Here is a 24,713-nt window from a genome sequence, read left to right as displayed (position 1 = left end):
CAGGCCATTTTACACCTTAAGGACCAGAGCATTTTTTGGCAATTCTGACCTCTGTCACTTTAAACATTAATAACTCTGGAATGCTTTTACTTATCATTCAGATTCCGAGATTGTTTTTACATGACATATTCTACTTTAACGTAGTGGTACATTTTGTGGTAACTTGCATCCTTTCTTGGTGAAAAATCCCCAAATTTGATAAAAAAAATGAAAACACAAATTTTTACTTGTATTTGAAACCCAATTTCTCTCGAGTAACGACATACCTCATATGTCCATGTAAATTGTTCGGCGGGCGCAGTAGAGGGCTCAGAAGGGAAGGAGTGACAAATGTTTTTTGGGGGGCATGTCACCTTTAGGAAGCCTCTATGGTGCCAGAACAGCAAAAAAAAAAAACACATGGCATACCATTTTGGAAACTAGACCCCTCGGGGAACATAACAAGGTGTAAAGTGAACCTTAATACCCCACAGGTGATTCACGACTTTTGCATATGTAAAAAATATATATATATTTTTTTACCTAAAATGCTTGGTTTCCCCAAATTTTTTCATTTTTAAAAAGGGTAATAGCAGAAAATACCCCCCAACATTTTAAGCCCAATTTCTCCCGATTCAGAAAACACCCCATATGGGGGTGAAAAGTGCTCTGCTGGCGCACTACAGGTCTCAGAACAGAAGGAGTCACATTTGGCTTTTTGAAAGCAAATTTTGCTTTGGGGGCATGCCGCATTTAGGAAGACCCTATGGTGCCAGAACAGAAAAAAAACAAAAACACATGGCATACCATTTTGGAAACTAGACCCTTGGGGAACATAACAAGGGATAATGTGAACATTTATACCCTACAGGTGTTTGACGACTTTTGCATATGCAAAAAAAAAATTTTTTTTTACCTAAAATGCTTGGTTTCCCAAAAATTTTACATTTTTAAATAGGGAAATAGCAGAAAATACCCCCCAAAATTTGTAACACAATTTCTCCTGAGTACGGCGATACCCCATATGTGACCCTAAACTGTTGCCTTGAAATACGACAGGGCTCCAAAGTGAAAGAGCGCCATGCGCATTTGAGGCCTAAATTAGGGACTTGCATAGGGGTGGACATAGGGGTATTCTACGCCAGTGATTCCCAAACAGGGTGCCTCCAGCTGTTGTAAAACTCCCAGCATGCCTGGACAGTCAGTGGCTGTCTGGCAATACTGGGAGTAGTTGTTTTGCAACAGTTGGAGGCTCCGTTTTGGAAACAGTGGCGTACCAGATGTTTTTCATTTTTATTGGGGAGGGGGCTGTGTGGGGGTATGTGTATATGTAGTGTTTTTTACTTTTTATTTTACTGTGTGTTAGTGTAGTGTAGTGTTTTTAGAGTACAGTCGCACGGGCGGGGGGTTCACAGTAGATTCTCGCTGGCAGTTTGAGCTGCGGCAGAAAAATTGCCGCAGCTCAAACTTGCAGCCGGATACTTACTGTAAACCTCCGCCCATGTGAGTGTACCCTGTACATTCACATTGTGGGGGGGGGGGAGAAACATCCAGCTGTTGCAAAACTACAACTCCCAGCATGTACGGTCTATCAGTGCATGCTGGGAGTTGTAGTTTTTCAACACCTGGAGGCACACTGGTTGTGAAACACCGAGTTTGGTAACAAACTCAGTGTTTTGCAACCAGTGTGCCTTCAGCTGTTGCAAAAGCTACAACCCCCAGCATGTACGGACAGTGGAAGGGCATGCTGGGACTTGTAGTAATGCAACAGCTGGAGGCATACTACTTTGGCTGGGGATTGTAGTTATGCAACAGCTGGAGACACAGCTACTTAACTCAGTGTTTCACAACCAGTGTGCCTTCAGCTGTTGCAAAACTACAACTCTCAGCAGTCACCGACAGCCAACGAGCATGCTGGGAGTTGTAGTTATGCAACCAGCAGATGCACCACTACAACTCCCAGCATTCACTTTAGCTGATTGTGCAAGTTGGGAGTTGTAGTTATACAACAGCTGAAGGTACACTTTTCCATGGAAAAAATGTGCCTCCAGCTGTTGCAAAACTATAAGTCCCAGCATGCCCATAAGGGAATGCTGGGAGTTGTGGTGGTCTGCCTCCTGCTGTTGCATAACTACAGCTCCCAGCATGCCCTTTTTGCATGCTGGGAGCTGTTGCTAAGCAACAGCAGGAGGCTGTCACTCACGTCCAACTGCTGATCCACGCCGCCGCTGCAGGTCAGTCCCTCGCCGCCGCCGCCGCCGCTCCTGGGCCCCGATCCCAACAGGGACGCCGGGGATCGGGGTCCCCAGCTGCCGGGGTCCTCTTCCCGATCACGTCCTCCGGAAGAGTGACACCCGCAGCAGGTGCCCTGATTGGTCGGCCGGTAAACCGGCCAACGAATCAGGGCGATCGTGAGGTGGCACCAGTGCCACCTCACCCCTGCTGGCTATGGCTGTTCGGGGCCTTCAGAGACGGCCCCGATCAGCCGGTAATTCCGGGTCACTGGAGACCCGATTGACCCGGAATCCGCCGCAGATCGCTGGGCTGAATTGTTCAGCGATCTGCGGCCATCGCCAACATGGGGGGTCATCATGGTCCCCCTGGGCGATATGCCGCGATGCCTGCTGATCGATATCAGCAGGTATCGGGCACCGGCTCACCTCCGGCTAGCGGCGGGGGCCGGGAATGGACAGGACGTACTCATACGTCCTCGGTCCTTAAGGACTCGGAAACGGGGGCGTATGAGTACGTCCATTGTCCTTAAGGGGTTAATGGTTACTGGTGGGTCCCTGGCTGCTGATAGCATCAGGACGTACATTTCATATCAGGGCGTACATTTATGTCCATTGTCCTTAAGGGGTTAAGCATGCTAATTTTTGTACAAAATAAAACCTATATAAATCAGGTATCAATGTAATTGTATGGACCTAAATAATAACTGCGTAGAAACTGAAGCCCTCAATGGTTACAAAATGGTGAGTTTTTTTCCAATCTCGCCCCCCACAAATTAGCAGTAGATTTTGTGGTGAAATGATTGATGTCATTACAAAGCACAATTGGTGGTGCAAAAAACAAGCCCTACTATGGGTCTGTAGGTAGAAAATTAAAAGCGTTATAATTATCAGTGTTATGATTTAATGCGCAGGATTTGAAGCTGCAGATTTTAATGTAAACTGAGTGATTCAATGCAGCACAAAATCTGCAAATTCAAATCCTGCACAGCAAATATGTGCAGGTTACTGTATACGTGAATAGACCCTTAAAGCATACCTGTCAGATCCTACAAAAAAAACTGTTATATGTTAAGTAGTGTTGAGCGGCATAGGCCATATTCGAATTCGCGAATATTCGCGAATATATGGACGAATATTCGTCATATATTCGCGAATATTCGCATATTCGTTATATTCTCGTTTTATTTTCGCATATGCGGAAATTCGCGTATGCGAAAATCAACATATGTGAATCTTAGCATATACAAAATTAACATACGTGAAATTCGCATATGCGAAAAGTAGCATATGCTAATTTTCGTATATGCGAATTTCTGCACGCCAGTCTCACACAGTAGTAATACAGCCTTCTTTACACCACACAAGCTGGAAGCAGAGAGGGGTGATCACTGTGATGTGTACTGTGAAGAAAAAAACGGAAAAAAAAAACGAATATTCGTAATTACGAATATATAGCGCTATATTCGCGAAATTCGCGAATTCGCGAATATGCGATATTCGCGAATAATATTCGAATTGCGAATATTCGTGAGCAACACTAATGTTAAGTAAGTGACCCCTCGTTGGACTCCTTTTCACCCACACTATAACCCAGTGTATAAGGTTTAATGTGGGTGAACAGGCTGACAGTTTTCCTTTAAATCAACTGGTGCCAGATAGTTATACAGAATTGTAAATTGCTTCTATTTATAAACTTTAATCCTTCCAGTACTTATCAGCTGCTGTATGCTCGGTACAGACAGGTAATGGGGGTGACACTGATGACAACGGAACTTACCTTGTCCTTTTCCGTATTGGCGTTCTTCATCTTGTGATGTTTCGTTTTTTTTGTTTGTAAAAATGTCATTTGTAATTTTTCTATTTTATTTACGCCATTCAGCCTACATTAACATCTATTTTAGTATCAAACGGAGTAAGTTTATTAAAACTCAAACATAAAATGCACAGCATGGATACAATAAATGCAGTGAAAATACAACAAAGGGTACAAGGGCTGTGGCCCAAATAAGAGCAATACAAAGTGAAAAGCTCCAAGGGGAAAAAGGGGCGGGAAGGGAGGGGAGGAAACATGGAGCGGTAGACAATGGATAAATCCAGGAAGTGTAAGGAGCAGGTAATACATATTCAGTAACAGTCGTCCATCATCAGAATATTGTACTAACAGCAATAAAAATACAAAGCATGGTCAATGCAGTACTAGCGGAGGATAAAAAAGTGTAATGTAAATGGGCCAGGATAAACTAAACAGGCTTATAAGGAAAGATAGTAAGAAAGATCCGTGCCATATGAAGAACTAATCCATGGGCCCCACACCTTGTCAAAATGCTGCATTTCATCCCCTCTGATTGCATTAAGTCGTTCAGATAACACAATATCATTAAGCTTAGTTATAACTTCAGAGGGGGATAGTACCGAGGTTTTCCATTTGGATGCAATAGGAATTCTTGCCGCCAAAAGGATAAATTGAAGTAATCTGAACTTGACATAAGGTAGACCTTGAGGTTTATGGCCCAATAAATAAACAGCTGGGTCTAATGGACAGGAGAATTGTAAAATAGAGAGTATTAGATCTCTAATGTGATGCCAAAAAACTGAAACATACGGACAGGTCCACCAGGTGTGTAACATATCACCAGTTTCAGGACAACCTCTAAAGCAAAGAGGAGAGACTGAGGGATATATAGCGTGTAACCTGGAGGGGACATAAGACGTTCTATGTAATATCTTAAGGGCTGTTTCCGTCAGGGAAGTTTGCCAACTACCCTTACTTAATTGCACACAGCATTCTTGCCATTGTGAGAGTGTCAAAGAAATGCGTAGGTCCTCTTCCCATTGGGACATAAACAGTAACTTATTGTCTGTAGGTGGACGGTTAAGGGCTGAGTGAATAAGGGAGTGTGCTCCAGTGCGTAGTGGAGAATAGAGGGCCATAGATTCAAAGAATGAGTTTTCCATAGCGCCAAAAAGAGAAAACCTGGGAGACCCTAAATAATTCCTCCGGGGGAGGGTTGTATCTATCAATAAATAGAGTCTGGGTAATCAATTGTTTACGAATAAGGAAATGGTGGAGTAGATATAGTTTTTGAGACAGCCACCAAGAAAAATCTGAAAAGTGGTGGATAAAATCCAGGAAAACAGGAATTACCATACGGCGCTTTTACTCCTTGGACAGATGCAGGCAACAGTCCATATGACAGGTTAGTTCTTTATTGTGCAACTTCAAGTTTCGAGCTCGTGCTGAGCTCTTCGTCAGGCATATCCCTGACGAAGAGCTCAGCACGAGCTTGAAACTTGAAGTTGCACAATAAAGAACTAACCTGTCATATGGACTGTTGCCTGCATCTGTCCAAGGAGTAAAAGCGCCGTATGGTAATTCCTGTTTTCCTGGATTTTATCCACCACTTTTCATTGCCCATCCAGCGACCGAGAGGAACCTGGAAAGGAAACCGTGGCTGCTGACCTCCATTTCTTCCTGCAAGTCTATATGCCTGCTGAGGTGTTGTGCTCTTAGCACAACACGATGTGGTAAGCCTTCAATTTTTGTGCACATTGAAGCCACTCTGCTATACCGTCCACACTAGGAGCGCACCTTGTTGTTTTTTGTCTTTTTCACATTCACCAAGAAAAATCTGACCTCTGTAGACCAGGGGGAAAGAAGGGGTTAGTAAGCAGAGGAGTGACAGGAGAAACAGGGGATTGCAGTTTAAGCTTGAAGCGGACAGACCGCCAAAGAAGAAGAGAATGAAGTGAGAGAATAGCCGAGGAGGGCACATAAGAGGAGATCAAAGGGGTAGACCACATAAGAGATTGCAGCATGTAAGGTGAAAGCAAGTCATTTTCTAAGGTCACCCAACGAGGAAAAGAAGAGGGAGCATTACAGAGAAGCAGTTGAGCAAGACGTGCAGAGGTATCATAATGGACAAAGTTAGGTACAGACAAGCCTCCTAGCCTTTTATGATAGAACATAATAGTTCGAGGAATCCTAGGTTTAAGACCTCACCAGATGAACTCAAAAACATCTCGCTGTAGTTTTCGAAGGTCTGCCATCCGAAGAGGAATAGGCAAGGACCTGAAAATATAAAGAAGTTTGGGAAGTACCACCATTTTTATAGAATGGATACGCCCAAGCCACGAGATATGTTGAAGGTTCCATCTGACCAGGTCCTCCCTAATAGATTTGTAGAGAGGAAGATAATTAAGCTTATAGAGATTCGTGAGAGTAGATGGAAGTGAGATACCAAGATACGGGAGGAAAGAAATTATTGGATATGGAGTCACGTATCTGAGGAGGTGTGTTGCAAAAAAGGATCTCCGATTTGGATCTGTTGATCACCAGGCCCGAAACTGTAGAAAAACGGTCCAGTAAAGGGAATAAATTAGGAAGTGAAATAAGAGGGTTGGTTAGGGTGAGTAACAAATCGTCGGCAAATAAACTAGTCTTGTATTGTGATGAGCCAATACAGGCTCCAGTAATGTCCGGGTGATTGCGGATGAGACTCGCCAGGGGCTCCATAACCAAAGCAAAAAGAGCTGGGGAAAGGGGACACTCCTGGCGAGTACCCCGCAGAATAGGTATTGGAGAAGGAGTAGGGGACGGACGTTTAAGATATGCCACAGGATTAGAGTATAGTGCATGTATGGCTTTCACAAAGGGACCAGAAAAGCCCATAGCAGACAGGACCCCGAGCAAGTATGGCCAAGAAACAGTGTCGAAGGCCTTCTCTATGTCAAGGCCTAACAGAGCTAAAGGCGTCTTAGCAACTGAGGCCCATTGAATAATAGATAGAACCTTCCGTATGTTGTCGGGGGCCTGTCTGCCCGGGATAAAGCCTACCTGGTCGTTATGGATAAGGTGGGGTAATAGAGTGTTGAGGCGCCGAGCTAGTATGGAGGTAAATAATTTAGCATCTAGATTAATAAGTGAAATGGGCCTATAATTAGAAGGTAATAGAGGGTCCTTATTAGGTTTCGGTATCACAACTATAGATGCTTGTAGGAATTCTGGGGGCATGGGGGAACCGGACAATAACTTATTACAATAAGTCACAATATGAGGGATCAATAGGGGTGCAAATTTTTTGTAGTATAAGGCAGAGAGGCCATCAGGGCCTGGTGCCTTTCCCAATTTCAAGCCGGAGATTGCTACATCCACCTCCTCAGCTAAGATAGGTGCATTAAGTGAGTCCCTCGCAGAAGAGGTGAGCTTTGGGAGAGACACAGAAGATAGAAATGAGGAAATAGCAGATGGGGAGGAGGAAGCAGGGCACGTACCATATAGAGAGGAATAGAAGGAGTGAAAGACAGAGTAGATGCGGGATGGGTCCGAGGTAGGCACACCGGGTCTCAGCTGTATCCTATGTACCTTATTGATCCTCTGTCTACTCCGCAACATAGAGGCCAAAAGGCGGTCAGGCTTGTTGGCCCATTTATAATAGGTAGCCTGAGTCCAGTGCAAAGCCTTCTCTGTACGGTCTGAAAGGACAGCATCCAATTGTAATTTAATGGTACGCAAAGCATGAAGTAGATACATAGAAGGATTCAGCTGATGTGCAGTTGCCAATCGTGCCAGTTTATTTTCAAGCATGGTCTGAGCTTTCAATCTATCTTGCTTCAAACGGGAGGCTAGAGAGATGATCTTACCCCTGATATAGGCTTTATGTGCCATCCAGACCCATCCAGCATCATTAGAGGAATCAGAGTTGAAAGAAAAGTAGTCAGAGAGGTCGGATTCGAGCTGGGTGCGAACATGAGGTCTACAAAGTAAAGACTCGTTCAGTCTCCAGGAGAAGGGAGTAGAACAACGGGTACCAATAGTAAATTCAGATAAGACCAGATCATGGTCCGACCAGACACAGTTTATATGACGTGCATACAGAAGGTGGGCGAGAGTGGAAGAATTGGTTAGAATCCAGTCAATGCGTGTGTATAGGACATGGGAAGGGGAATAATACGTGTAACCTCTTTGTTGCAAATTATGCTCCCTCCAGGTGTCAATCAATTCAAGGTCAGCAAAGGTGCGGGTCAACCTCCTCTGCTGTAATCACTGATAGATTGCCGGAGGCAATCCAATAAAGGCCCTGAGGGTCCCAACCAAAAATTTACCATGTACAGGACTTTAATTTGTGGGTCCAAAATTATAATAGTGAAAAAAGAAGGAAAAAAATCACACATTTAAAAACACTATGTGCTCCTAACTAATGGCTTAATTAAGGCTTATTGGGCTCGACTAGCTCCATCATTTTCTTTAATTCGTAGGAGATACATTGTATTTTTGTATCCCAGAACTACTGATTGTTAGGGTACATAGCAGTTAAAACCATAACACTGCCCCCCTCAACGTTTCGCCACCAAGTGGCTTTGTCAAGAGGCAAATGGGCAATGGCGATCAGAAAACGCCGACCGGACCTTTTAACACCTTCTGTTGTGATGTCACCAATATTGCTACCAATCAAAATAGACTCCCATCAGCCATTGTGACAAACCCTCCAATCGATCTGTATCAAGTAATGAGTGACAAGTATGATAGCCAACCATATAGCTCAAGAAACTCACCACTAAATGTCTGCCACGTCTCTCTTCCTAATAGGAGTTCGTCCGGACTTCCGGCACCGACGTCATGTGTAAACAATGCGCAGAACAAGCTGCGCGTGGACTTCGTATCTGTGAGTTCCTGAGATGCCGGCCGCGCATGTGCCGGAGTCTAGACTGCGCGTTCTCAGCTGCGCGAGAACTTAGCAGTCATTTCACTTACTCATTGTATATGCTGATAGTGCCTGCGCACTAGAGGGTGCGCGAACACTTAACCATCACCCAGGAAGAACAATGAATACACAGACACTTGGGTTCAGAGCTAACAGTAGAGAGGGAAAAAGGAGTGAATGTATAGATGAAGTAAATTAAATTAAATAAGTTACTATTTAGTGTTGCCCGTTATTTTAATTTATTACGGGATACCACCCAGGTAAGTATACAGTGGGGATATTAGCTATAAGTATAAACCAATTATTTGATTCAGGGGGTAAGTATTAGGCATATTAATGGATAAAAATCAAAAAAGAGAATCAACAGTAAAAAAACAGCACTGTCTATCTAAGGCATTATTCTAGGTTGGTGGTCAAATCCCCCAAAAAGGGAAAAGGAGACCATTGATAAAGGAACAATTAGAAAATTGTTAATATATGTAAATTCCATAGAGTGATAACTAAACCCCTTCCCTGAACACCAGGGGAGGGGAGAGGAGGAAAAGAAGAAAAAGGTGAGAAAGGAGAATCTCTATAAGGAATAGGGTTTGAATAGGGTTTGACTGGGGCAATGGTCATATTAATAATTTGACCACCAACCTAGAATAATGCCTTAGATAGACAGTGCTGTTTTTTACTGTTGATTCTCTTTTTTGATTTTTATCCATTAATATGCCTAATACTTACCCCCTGAATCAAATAATTGGTTTATACATATAGCTAATATCCCCACTGTATACTTACCTGGGTGGTATCCCGTAATAAATTAAAATAACGGGCAACACTAAATAGTAACTTATTTAATTTAATTTACTTCATCTATACATTCACTCCTTTTTCCCTCTCTACTGTTAGCTCTGAACCCAAGTGTCTGTGTATTCATTGTTCTTCCTGGGTGATGGTTAAGTGTTCTCGCACCCTCTAGTGCGCAGGCACTATTAGCATATACAATGAGTAAGTGAAATGACTGCTAAGTTCTCGCGCAGCTGAGAACGCGCAGTCTAGACTCCGGCACATGCGCGGCCGGCATCTCAGGAACTCACAGATACGAAGTCCGCGCGCAGCTTGTTCTGCGCATTGTTTACACATGACGTCGGTGCCGGAAGTCCGGACGAACTCCTATTAGGAAGAGAGACGTGGCAGACATTTAGTGGTGAGTTTCTTGAGCTATATGGTTGGCTATCATACTTGTCACTCATTACTTGATACAGATCGATTGGAGGGTTTGTCACAATGGCTGATGGGAGTCTATTTTGATTGGTAGCAATATTGGTGACATCACAACAGAAGGTGTTAAAAGGTCCGGTCGGCGTTTTCTGATCGCCATTGCCCATTTGCCTCTTGACAAAGCCACTTGGTGGCGAAACGTTGAGGGGGGCAGTGTTATGGTTTTAACTGCTATGTACCCTAACAATCAGTAGTTCTGGGATACAAAAATACAATGTATCTCCTACAAATTAAAGAAAATTATGGAGCTAGTCGAGCCCAATAAGCCATTAGTTAGGAGCACATAGTGTTTTTAAATGTGTGATTTTTTCCTTCTTTTTTCACTATTATAATTTTGGACCCGCAAATTAAAGTCCTGTACATAGTAAATTTTTGGTTGGGACCCTCAGGGCCTTTATTGGATTGCCTCCGGCAATCTATCAGTGATTATTGTATATTTTGCCCTCCAGCCATTAGTCTCGCTCTTTTGTATTAACCTCCTCTGCTGAGCTCCTGTACGGCGAAAAGATAAGGTATTAGACCTGTCCAGTACGCCATTGAAGACCATGTTGAAGTCCCCACTCCAAATTAAAAAATCATATGTGAGAGACTGCAGCCTGGTCGCCAATGATACAAAAAAAGGCAAGGGGATCTTCATTAGGGGCATAAGAATTTACAATACACATTTTCCTGTACTGGTAATCCCCCTCAAGAATGAGAAATCTACCTTCAGGGTCGCTATAGGTATTTGTAGGGGTGAATGAGAAGGAATTCTTTAACATAACTACCACTCCCCTAGTCTTTGTCTGGTATGAAGCAGCATAAACCCTGGAGTAGTTTTTATGTAAGAATTTCGGAAAAGAGGTAGGGGTGAAATGGGATTCTTGTAGGTTAATGACATCAGGATCGTGTTTGAGATAATCTACAAATGCCTTTTTCCTCTTTACTGGGGAGTTGAAGCCCCTCACATTATGAGATAAGACACGACACATGAGGAAAGAACATGCATTCTGGGAAGAACATGCATTGACCACGGCAGACATCAACAGAGGGGCAACTGGACAGACTAGAACTGAAAAGGGAGAAACATAAGGTAAGATGCTCCATGTGAACCTGGGGGAGAACAAGGGAAACAAACCAAGGGAACTTGACATACAATCACAGTAGCAGAAGAATGTGTAAAACAAATGAACCAAATCTTTCTGCCATTTCAACATCACAAGCAACCCGAGAGATAGGGCAGCAAGATAATCCACCCCCACCGAGATCCCCTTGAGAGGGGCATCGCCACAGATATAGAGAAGAATGAGTTAGAAAACAGGCTAAGATCAGATTAAGTAGAGAATGGAGGGAAGAAGCAGTATCAGAGAGTACCGGGGTACAGAGAACAGAGAACAAAGCTGTCAATAAAGGAAGGGACCAATAAAGAGCCAGAAAAGAGCCATGAGTTGCAAAAGAGAGAAGTAAGGAAGAGGTAAAAAGTAGAAAGAGACAATGGCAATTATGCCTATATAGTGCATAGAAACTGTAAACAAACATGGCTATCATTAGGAAGCCGTAAAAACAGTATGCTCATCCACAGTGTAGGGGAGAACAATCAAAACAAAACCTGCGTGAGTCCAGTATCCACCGTAGCCAGCAAAACCCATAATAAACAAGGGTTAGGCATAGACCTCAATAGTAGAGGAGTGGAAGGAAAAATAAAATAAAACGGAGTTCATCCAGGCTTGTGTGCTTGGTTCCGATGGCGCTTGTGTGGAACTTCAGCTCTCTGCCATAGCCTCTTAAGGGTCGGAGAGCGGGAGGGCAAAGTAGCATGTTCGTCATAAGGAATGTCCTCGCGATGCAGGATCTCCATAGCTTCCGAGGGAGTATGAACAACATATGAGCGAGAGCGTATTTGAAATTGTAGTGAAAAGGGGAATCCCCAGCGGTATTTCATTTGGGCCTTCTGGAGCGCCAAGGTAACGGGTCTCATATGGCGTCTTTCCAGAGTCGAGGGTGCTAAATCCGCATATAGATGAACTGAAGGCGGCATGTCAGGTAGTGGTGAAACATTGCGGGCGGCTTGCAGAACCTTGTCCCGCATTTCAGGATAATGCATGCGTAGGACAACATCTCTCGGCACATCAGGGTTTTTGGGACGTCCAAGCGCTCTGTGGACCCTATCCATTCGAAGATAGGACCGGTCTGTTTGTGGTAATAGCGCAGCAAACAGGTTCAGAATAGTAGTGTTTAGGTCAGTGACCGTTTCCGGCAAGCCGCGAATGCGAACATTAGTCCACCTGGATCTGTTTTCAAGATCCTCGATCTTAAGTTCCAACAAGTCCAATTGGTCAGTGTGGTCGGAGAGGAGACTTCTATCAGCCTCAATAGCTTCCGCCAAATCATCTGCCCTCAGCTCCATATCGGAGACCCTGTTGCCCAGTTCGCCCACCTGTTTGGAGAGGTCAGCCACGGCCTTAGATAGTTCAGCCTTGAACATAAGTTGAATGGACCGGTACAGTTCAGCTGGGTTCATGGGATCCGCTGGGAGAATAGGAGCCGGCGACTCGTCCGTTATGTCTTCCTACTCAGGGACTACAGGACTGGAAGCGCGCGAGGGAGTCGGCGCCATATTGGATTTCTGGCCAGAGCGGAATATCTCAGGTATGGTCTGTGAGAGAGACCTCTGCGAGCCTCCTGCCCGGTTCTTCTCCATCTCCGTCGGGTCAGCCTGTCTTGAGTGCTCGCGATGCCGCTGTGGAGCTGAAAAATCAGCGCTAGTTGTAGCTAAATCTCGGCAGGTGGCGCGGAGCTCACAGGGAACACGTCCTTCCTAGCGAGCCGCGCGCATGCGCCCATTAACATCTATTTTATCTGTTGAGTTTCTGTTATACATCACTTTCATTGTTCCACAGATTTTACCTTTACTAGGAAGGCTTCTGTCTGCTAGGCTCATTTGCCCAGATTAAAAAAAAAAAATCCTTCCAATTCTTAGTGCAAACGTAGACAGACCATAGATTGATAGATTACTAGTTGGCTTAACTCAAACCTAAATTGAGCACCAAAATTTTAGCACATTATGCCATGCCCCTTCTTAACTGAAGCAAACCCCTTTCTAATTAATTTTGGCACAAACTTTAACAGAATTCTGTCACACTTAACATAATCTAAGCCACTGGGGGGGTATTCAGCAATAGTTACTAAGAGTTTTGACGCATCTCAAAATTTAGCGCATTACTACCTGATTTCCCACATACATCACTAGGTTCAGATTTACCTTAAAGGGGTGCTCCCGTGGTAAACTTTTTTTTTTTAATCAACTGGTGCCAGAAAGTTAAACAGATTTGTAAATTACTTCTATTAAAAAATATTAATCTTTTCAATACTTTTTTATACTACAGAGCAAATGGTTTTCTTTTTGGAACACAGTGCTCTCTGCTGACATCTCTGTCCATTTTAGGAACTGTCCAGAGCAGCATATGTTTGCTATGGGGATTTTCTTAAAATGGACAGAGATGTCAGCAGAGAGCACTGTGCTTGTGATGTCAGCAAAGACCCCTTTAAGGCTAAGTTTCCACTTGTTTTTTTTCTGGCAGTTTTTGAACCAAAGCCAGAAGTGTATTCAAAAGGAATAGGACATATAAAGGAAGGACTTACACTTCTCCTACCTTATGGATCCACTTCTGACTTTGGCTCAAAAACTGCAGTGGCAGTATCCCAAAAACTGCCAGAAAAAAACAAGTGGAAACTTAGCATACTACTTGATTTCGGGGATAGAGTAAACATTGAGGCACGAGTGACCGGGTGAAGACTCCAGGAAGACACCAGAGAGAGTATAAGACTTTTTAAAAGATTTCTTGAGACACATTTTCTTCAGATGAACCTAGGTGGTCTCCATCTACCAACATCTGACCCCCATTTACAAGAACAGCCACTATAATACCAGAGGCAACCATGGTAGCTGTGGTGAATCCATCTCAGAATTCACCTTGCAATGTTGAAGATGGAGGTAGTAGCTTACTAGCTTAACAATATAAACAGCAACAAAGATGTGGCCTCAAATGGCTGGAGGTGCTCAACCCCAAATGCAGTTGTGCATATATACTGGGGGAGCAGATCCTGCCCTTGTAGTCCGTTGCTAAGGGCGATCCCCAGCATAAAATGCATACAATGGAGGATGCCTGCAGCAGACTACAAGTGCAGCAATAGGATCCTACACCAGATAGACAGTGTGGATGTGTAACAATTAGAATAATACAAGAATTTAGGTGCACTACTGTGGTAGATGTATACAATGACATTGGCTAACCCTCAACACTGATGTTAAAATTGAGACATTAGCCAATATATCCTTGTATGAAGGACATACCTGAGCCCGCACACCAACGCCAAGATTTCTCAAGTGGCACAAGACCTAACACTTACTTACCTGTGAGTGATAAGCAAAACCAGGGGCCAGTGGGCAATTACCGCAGCACTAGGCCGACTCACAGCCTCCTCCCAGATACCCTCTAGTGTGGCTAGGCACACATACAATGGGAGGAGGGAGGCAGATTACAAGCCCCACCTAAGTTGGCTGATATAGTTGCCGGCCTTACAGGTGCACTTTAATGCTGCCTGGAAGATTTTCAAGGCGCGTTACATATGGAGTTTACACATCTCCAAGTATAAAGTTTAAACAACAAAGACATGGTCTCAAATGTCAGGAAATGCTCAACCCCAAATGCAGTTGTGCATATATACTGGGGGAGCAGGTCCTGCCCTTGTAGTCTGTTGATAGGGGCAATCCCCAGCATAATAATGCATAAAATGGAGGATGCCTGCAGCAGACTACAAGTGCCACAATAATATAGTCTGTCGGATAAATATATATGTACATATATATACTCACCCAGACAGTTACCGCCATTCTGGAGATATACATTGTATTATCCGGCATTGCTAGTAGGTTAATCGCCAGCTTTGTGCAATGGAGGCGGGAACCAGCATACTCAGCATCCCTGCCTTCTTCCCCTATGCTCTGATATGCCTGCCCACCTCATATTTACATTGGCAAAGGGGGGGGGGGGGGGGTCTCTTGATTAATCATTAAAAAAAATGTATTAAATAAAAAAAAAAAAAAAAAAAAAAAAAAAATATATATATATATATATATATATATATATATATATGCAGTTTTTCTAGCGTTTTTTCGGGCATTTTTCCTTGTGTGTGGAAATGCCATTATTTGACAGTTTTTTTTGCAGCCTTCAAGGTACCACTTTGTGGGTCAGATGCAGAGTTATGGAGGTAAGCAAAGTGTAAAGAGGTATGTAGTGATGGATACAGGGCCGGCCTTAGGTGTTCAGGCGCCCTGTGCAAGCTAACCTTTGTAACCGCTGGAGAGACACAGATTGGACACAGTTTTACCCATCATCACTGCAGAACTTACAAGTGACTACAGCTCTGATGGGACAGTCAGGAAAATACACAATGATATCAGTGACCTGAGTGACGTCTTCAGACTTGAGTGATATCTTTTCTGTTATCTTTTCTTCTTCATCTGGTCCAGAGACGAGGTCTTCCTCCAGCTCCATCTTCTCTGCAGAGTCTGACATCCAGACATCATTGTCTCCTCACTGTCAGCAGATCCTCATCCTCTGCATGAAGACAGTAATCATTATAACCTTGCCAGAAAATGTACCCTAAATAAAATACTGCCCACACTGTACCCTGAATATAATCCAGCCACACACTGTACCCACTAAATATAATCCTGCCACACACTGTACCCTGAATATAATACTGCCACACACTGTACCCACTTAATATAATCCTGCCACACACTGTACCCTGAATATAATACTGCCACACACTGTACCTTGAATATAATCCTGCTACACACGGTACCCACTAAATATAATACTGCCACACACTGTATCCACTAAATATAATCCTGCCACACACTGTACCCACTAAATATAATCCTGCCACACACTGTACCCTGAATATAATCCTGCCACACACTGTACCCACTAAATATAATACTGCCACACACTGTACCCTGAATATAATACTACCACACACTGTACCCTGAATATAATTCTGACACACACTGAACCCTGAATATAATTCTGACATACATGCATACACATCATATATACATATACACCCCCTTATCCTCTGTGTCTTTATCACCCCCAAAACCCTCGACAAACCCCTCCTCATTACTACTATAACCCCCCTCTCCTCATAACCCCCCCTGCACCTCTTATCACCCCCATAACCCCCCTGCACCTCATCACCTCCATAACCCCTTCTCCTCATCACCCGCATAACCCTCCGCACCTCTTATCACCCCCATAACTCCCCTGCACCTCTCATCACCTTCATAACCCTCCCTGCACCACTTATCACCCCCATAACCCCCCTGCACCTCTCATCCCCCCCATAACCCCCCTGCAACTCTTATCACCCCATAACCCTCCTGCACCTCTCATCACCCCCATAACCCCCTGCACCTCTTATCACCCCCATAACCCCCCTGCACCTCTTATCACCGCCATAACACCCCCTGCACCTCTTATCACCCCCATAACCCCCCTGCACCTCTCATCACCCCCATAACCCCTCTGCAACTCTTATCACCCCCCTGCACCTCTTATCACCCCCATAACATCCCCCATGCACCTCTCATCACCCCCATAACCCCCTGCACCTCCCATAACCCCCGCTGCACCTCTCATCACCCCCATAACCCCCCCTGCACCACTTATCACCCCATAACCCCCTCTGCACCTCTCATCACCTCCATAACCCCCCTGCACCTCTCATCACCCCCATAACCCCCCTGCACCTCTCATCGCCTCCATAACCCCCCTGCACCTCTCATCACCCCCATAACCCCCCCTGCACCTCTCATCACCCCCATAACCCCCCTGCACCTCTCATCACCCCCTGCACCTCTCATCACCCCCATAACCCCCCTGCAACTCCCATCACCCCATAACCCCCCTGCACCTCTCATCACCACCATAACCCCCCTGCACCTCTCATCACCCCCATAACCCCCCTGCAACTCTCATCACCCCATAACCCCCCTGCACCTCTAATCACCCCCATAATCCCCCTGCACCTCTTATCACCCCCATAACCCCCTGCACCTCTCATCACCCCCATAACCCCCCTGCAACTCTCATCACCCCATAACCCCCCTGCACCTCTAATCACCCCCATAACCCCCGTGCACCACGTATCACCCCCATAACCCCCCTGCACCTCTCATCACCCCCATAACCCCCCCTGCACCTCTCATCACCCCCATAACCCCCCTGCACCTTGTATCACCCCCATAACCCCCCCTGCATCTCTTATCACCGCCATAACCCCCCTGCACCTCTCATCACCCCCATAACCCCCCTGCACCTCTTATCACCCCCATAACCCCCCTGCACCTCTCATCACCCCATAACCCCCCTGCACCTCTAATCACCCCCATAACCCCCCTGCACCTCTTATCACCCCCATAACCCCCCTGCACCTCTTATCACCCCCATGTATAACTTACCCACCTCCGTTTCAGGTCCTGCGTAACTCTGTTCTAGTGTGAACTCACTAGAGGCTGAGCTACACTGCAAGATGACAGGCATTAAAGGAGTGGTAAGGCAGGCTTTGTTCACACTGTGCATTTTTACCATGTGTTTTGTTAAAAAGGGCATGTAAAAATGTATAATGTGAACAAACCCTTTATGGTAGTGTTTCCCAAACAGGGAGCCTCCAGCTGTTGCAAAACTACAACTCCCAGCATTCACAGACAATTCTTGGCTGTCTGGGAATACTTTGTGTTGTAGTTTAGTAACAGCTGGAGGCCCCCTGTTTGGGAACACACTGCTTTATGCACTTTATGGGAGCACCCAAAATGTAATCATCAGATACGTGAACTACTTTGGATTCGGTGGACTTCGACAATGACCAACATGTTGCTTTTAAATACAATGGGTGTTTTTTGTTATCATTTTTTTTCTAGTCTGTTGTTATTTTGAATTATTTTTCACGCTTAGCAGTGGAAACTGTCTCATAGCACTAACCCCAATTACAACCCCAGTACCCAGAGCCACGGGGGTACTAGGAAGAGCCCATACCAACAGACTCAGAGCATCAAAATTGGAGCTGCCTGGGCCTAGGCGGTAAAAAGCTGATGTTATTTAGGCTGGGGGGGGGGGGGGGGGGCCAATAACTATGGTCCTCGCCCATCCTTGCTGTTTTTTTTCCCCATTTATTTATTTATTAAAAACCTGGGTGTGGTTCCCCATAATTTCCTTACCTTCTGGTCAACATCAGCTGTGCGGGCACAGATCATCCCGGCTGACATCAGGGACAGCGGTACACTAGATACTAGGGAAGTAGTGATGCTATGTATCACTACTTCCCTCTAAGGATTCTGAAACTATGGAGTTTTTGGTTAAAAACTGCAAAATCACAGCAAAATGCCTGAATTGGGGGAAAAAACAAACAAACCCCATATTACATTTTCCTATTGACTCCCTGCTAACATCTGATAGCAGAATTTTTACAGCAGAAAACTCAGTTTGGGCATTTTTGCTAAAAGAAAAAAAGTGGAAACTTAAAGGGGTATTCCAGGATTTTTTTTTATTTGACTATGCTACAGGGGCTGTAACTATAGTGTAGTTAAAAATATAACCTCTCTACCTGTGTGTGACGGTTTTCTCACAATTCTTATGTGATTTTCACCCCAATTTTTATCATCATACAAAATTACTGTTGTCTCAGATTTTACCAGGTTGCAATGCGGCCGAGACCTGACTCACTAGTCTGCTTCAATGGGTGGAGCGATCGCTTGGTGGAAGAGAGATCAATCTGTAACAAATGCAACAGCTGTAGGCACCCTGATTAAAAACCACAGGTCTTTTGAATGGATGCAGCTCATTTATGTTTCAATGGGTGTGTCATGCATTTTGTGAACCCCAAAAATGAATCACTATGTTTAATATGCTTCATAGCATAATAGCATGATGTCAGCCATTTTGTGTATGTTCTAAATAAGACCACAATAATTTTAAGTTCTCCTATTCAAATGCCAGTCTGGGAGTAGAATACTTCTTATCTCTTGATATTTATGGTGTTTGAGATAAGAGACTGATAAGGGATTTGGTTACACTCTCTCTAGATATCACTACTAAAACTCACCCAAGTAAAGGGGGTTGAGATAACAAATTGTGAAATAACAATGTCTCATCCGAATGAACATTAGTTCTTTTATATATATATATATATATATATATATATATATATATATAGTAATCAGTTGGACAAATGATGTTGTCATATACTGCTAGTATCGTAAAGGACATCAGTATATATCTATTATCTTATATATGATTCTCATAGGAGCATTGCTCAATGTTTAAATAGACGTTGAGAATTAGTCTTTGTATAGGGCCAGTGAAGGGCATTGTAATGAACAATCAATTACCAAGACTGGACAAACAGAGAAACATGTGGGGAAAGAGACCTACATCAAACTCTTATCTCTTCAATTAATCCAAATGTCTAATTGGAGACTGTATGTCTATGAGAATCCAGGGTTTGATTACTTAAGTGTCAAAAAGTAATCCCTGTCTGTTAATTATTGGTCCATTCGTCAAAGTGTGGAATGTTGTTTAAGATCAATTATTGACAGTTAACCCTTAATGGTAATGGTGCTAATTGCTTATGCAATAGCAACCCCTAGTGGATGGGTAGTTGACATTACAGAAGCAAGTAGATCAAATTACAAATGGTGGATGTGCGGCTGTGTTTCTCTCTTTGTGTTGTACATTTGTAGTCTCTCCCTTCTTCCATAGCCTGCACTCCACTCCACCCATTTGGCCCAGGCATTTTTAATTAGCAGGAAACTGCATAAGGGTTTCCTCCTACCATTCTCCCAGCCCTCTGGTAGTGAGCACATGGTAGGTCTCATACTGGTGTGGTTCTCTGTGGCGGCCATTGTTTCTGTGATGCTTTGTCTTTGGGGTGGAGTGGCCCAGAGCCAGGGGCTTGGTCAGGCAGTAGTGGGGCTGCCTGGCCACTGGGTGCTCCCCCCATTGGGCATGGGGTCTCGGAGGCAGTGGTCGCCAGTGTCAGGTTAGGTACCCACTCTAACGAGGTGGCCTTGACGTGGCGAATGGGCATGTACTTTTTGATCAAAATGTATACTAACAACCTGTTTTTTAAATTATGCTGAGAAGCAAGTAGATCAAATTACAAATGGTGGATGTGCGGCTGTGTTTCTCTCTTTGTGTTGTACATTTGTAGTTGACATTACACTGACAGGAAAAGCATTATGGGTGATATGCTCAATGCATTCTGGGTAGTATAGTGATGTCATGGTCATTACCATATGTACACGCCCAACCTACATTCATTGGGGAATTCCAATTTAGGAGGGTGTGTCTAACTAATTAAAAAGTCTGGTAAACCAGATGTTAGCTCTCTGGAGCTGAATACTGAAGTCTGAACTGCTCTAACTGAAAGCTGTATAGAACACAAAGACAAAGGGAAGAGGTCCACAAGATGGAAGCCATGAAAGCCATGTGAGATTCCAGATGCCGGACTGATTACACGGTACCGAACCAATGGCTGTCCCTGACGATGAGATGGACCGTTCAGTGTTCCTCAGAGCAGAAGTAAGGTTCTACAAAATTTTGGTAAGAGACAGAAAAATGGTATTCCATTTAATTAAGACTAATTGGGATAATATGGATGGAATTATACCATTTAGATTGGCAAATAAATTAATAAAATAAAATAATTAATTATCTCGATATTGAGATCATAGTTTTAGGATATTGTGGGACTTCATTCTACCTGCAGAACAATCAAGACTCATAATCTATCAAAGCATTAAATAATTGTTTATACATTGATAGAATTCCTACTCGCCAAGCTAAGTGTTATAAATATTATTTCCCACATAGGAAACTTGTTTCAAGTTTCCTAAAATATAGAGCAAGATCATATATCTCTGCTAATTGTCTTAATGTCTTACCAAAGTCATGTATAGAAAATAGTCCAGAATGGGGGGAAGTATATCATAGTTCTTCCATATTTTATATCTTAGATGGATTTCCCCATTCATGGAGTCATGTGATTTGTAGTGGTTAGAAGGGGGCGGGGAGTGAATTTAGCATTTCATATTGATGTCTAAGGATTAGATATTGCCTACCTTAATATCATGAGGTTCCCCTGAATAGAGTGATATGTAACCTTTTTCTTATATGATATTCTAACCTGGTAGCTTTTGTTTATTGTAACAAGTTACTTACTACTCACATGTATTGTTCTGCTAAATCTAGTCAATTAACAATCTTGTACTGTTTACTAATATCTAATTGATATTCATTTGCATATATCATTGTGTTTATTACTCATTTATGTTTATAATCTTATAACCAATAAATCTGAATACTTTATAATACCTGTGTATTATTGTATATTGCAAAACTACATTTTTAAGCATTACTGTCATCCCATCATAAAAAGAACTTGTTGATATCTGAGGAAATAGACAGACTCAGATGTGAATTGTATTGATTAGCTTTGTCTACAATTCACCAGGTCATAATTTTGATATTTTTAATAATTTTCATAATAATTTTAATGAATAATTTTTTTAATGACCATAATTCATAATTGAGTTATTACCGCACGACAGGTGGGGTGGCTGTTGTGTAGAAGGGAGGAAATGGAATTATGGAATTTGAAGACAAAGAAGAAAACTCAAAAAGTAAATGCCAGTTCACAAAAAGCTAGCCACAGTGTGACGGTAATCTCATGACTGACATGCACAATACAGTGCACTACAGTGGTAGTGCAATATACAGTCATGGCCATAAATGTTGGCACCCCTGAAATTTTTCTAGAAAATGAAGTATTTCTCACAAAAAAGGATTGCAGTAACACATGTTTTGCTGTACACATGTTTATTCCCTTTGTGTGTATTGGAACTAAATCAAAAAAGGGAGGAGTAAAAGAAAATTGGAGATAATGTCACACCAAACTCCAAAAATTTTCCACCTTTTCAAAATTGTTGATAAATAAGATTGTTTCAAGCATGTGATGCTCCTTTAAACTCACCTGGGCAAGTAACAGGTGTGGGCAATACAAAAATCACACATGAAAGCAGATAAAAAGGAGAGAAGTTCAAGTAGTCTTTGCAGTGTGTGTCTGTGTGTGCCACACTAAGAATGGACAACAGAAAGAGGATAAAAGAACTGTCTGAGGATTTGAGAACCAAAATTGTGGAAAAATATCAACAATCTCAAGGTTACAAGTCCATCTCCAGAGATCTTGTCCACAGTGCGCAATATTATAAAGAAGTTTGCAATCCATGGCACTGTAGCTAATCTCCCTGGGCGTGGACGGAAGAGATAGTCCGGATGGTGGATAAGCAGCCCCAAACAAGTTCCAAAGATATTCAAGCTGTCCTGCAGGCTCAGGGAGCATCAGTGTTCAGCGTGAACTATCCATCAACATTTAAGTGAAATGAAATGGCAGGAGACCCAGGAGGACCCCACTGCTGACACAGAGACATAAAAAAGCAAGTCTACATTTTGCCAAAATGAACTTGAGTAAGCCAAAATCCTTCTGGTAAAACGTTTTGTGGACAGATGAGCCCAAGATAGAGCTTTTTGGTAAAGCACATCATTCTACTGTTTACCAAAAATGGAATGAGGCCTACAAAGAAAAGAAGACAGAACCTACAGTGAAATATAATGGAGGTTCAATTATGTTTTGGGGTTGTTTTGCTGCCTCTGGCACTGGGTGCCTTGAATGTGTGCAAGGCATCATGAAATCTGAGAATCACCAATGGATTTTGGGTCGCACTGTACAGCCCAGTGTCAGAAAGCTGGGTTTGCGTCCAAGATCTTGGGTCTTCCAGCAGGACAATGACCTTAAACATACGTCAAAAAGCACCCAGAAATAAGTTCTGAAGTGGCCAGCAATGAGTCCAGATCTAAATCCTATTGAACACCTGGGAAAAGGTGCCCTTCCAATAAGAGAGACCTGGAGCAGTTTGCACAGGAAGAGTGGTCCAACATTTCGGCTGGGAGGTGTAAGAAGCTTATTGATGGTTATAAAAAGCAACTTATTTCAGTAATTTTTTTTCCAAAGGGTGTGCAACCAAATATTAAGTTAAGGGTGCCAATAATTTTGTCCAGACAATTTTTGGAGTTTGGTGTGACATTAAGTCCAATTTGCTTTTTTTCCTCCCTTTTTCGGGTTTAGTTCCAATACACACAAAGGGAATAAACATGTGTATAGCAAAACATGTGTTACTGCAATCCTTTTCTGTGAGAAATACTTCATTTGCTAGAGTGATTTCAGGGGTGCCAACATCGAGGGCCCTGACTGTATTATACTAGCGATCTGATAATCACTGTTATTGTTCCCTTGTGGGAAGTGAAATACTATAATGTTATTTTTATTGTAGGCTGAATGAGGTAAATAAAATAACAAAATTAAAATTAGAAATTAAATTTTTACAAACCAAAAAAAAAAAAGATACCCCCCCCCCAAAAAAAAGATAGAATTACAAAGAACACCTTGACCTAGCAAAAAAAAAACAAAAAAAAAACAGTCATTTGTAAATTAATGTCAGCCTTCAAAGTGAACTCCACTTTGAATGCTGACAAATACAGTGGTCAAGCATTTAATACACTGCAGACAGATTTTGCAGGTTTTCCTACTTACAAAGCATGTAGAGGTCTGTAATTTTTGTCATAGGTACTCTTCAACTGTAGAATATGTAAAAAGAAAAAAACACAGAGATGGCGCCTTGATGGTGGCTTTACCCTTTTAATTCTAGGGGGTAAAGGGGGGGTAGGTTGGGAGAGGAGGGGGGGGGGTTATTCTGTTCACCTTTCAGAGTTGTGCTGCAACCAGGCACAACTCTGTGAAGCGTTTTTGCTGGTGTGCGGCAAGGTTCCGGGGCCGCTAACCGCTGGAACAGCTGGCTGATGTTCCGGCTGGTCTCCGGTGCTGCGGGGTGCCAGCCAGTGTCGGTGTTCTGGAGCGTTGCTTCTGTGGGATGGGTACCGTCGGCTGGTGTGTCCCAGATGTCCAAGTGCAGTCCGCTGGCAGATGTTGCAGCTGCTGTCAGTGGGGATGGCCCCCTCGATGTATACTGGTCCCTTGCGGTCAGAGCGCAGTTGGAGTCACGGTGAGCAGAAGGGTGCCGCTGTCCTCGAGACCCCGGTGGGATAAAGTTCTTTTCGGTTGGTGATCGGGAGCAGCTTTCTTGCCGAGACCGCTGGCAGGCGGTGGCAATAATGTAGGAGAAAGTGGCAGGAGTCCCCACGTGGGGGTATCCCCTGGAAAAAATTCCTCGGCGTTTGCTGTGAAAGCGCTTCTCCGTTGCGACAATAAATGGCTGAAACTTCTTGATTAGAAGGGGGAATTTATCATACAAACGGGTTACAAAAATAAAAAATAAAGAATAAGAAATGAATTTCAGAAGGTGGACAACGCGTTTCAAAAGGGGAATCCTTTCTTCTTCAAGACCTGAAGAAAGGATTCCCCTTTTGAAACG

The sequence above is a fragment of the Hyla sarda genome, chromosome 1, assembly GCF_029499605.1.
Source record: "Hyla sarda isolate aHylSar1 chromosome 1, aHylSar1.hap1, whole genome shotgun sequence".
NCBI classification, from domain to species: Eukaryota; Metazoa; Chordata; class Amphibia; order Anura; family Hylidae; genus Hyla; species Hyla sarda.
The sequence above is the reverse complement of the archived record's forward strand: the minus strand, read 5'-3'. Positions refer to the sequence as shown.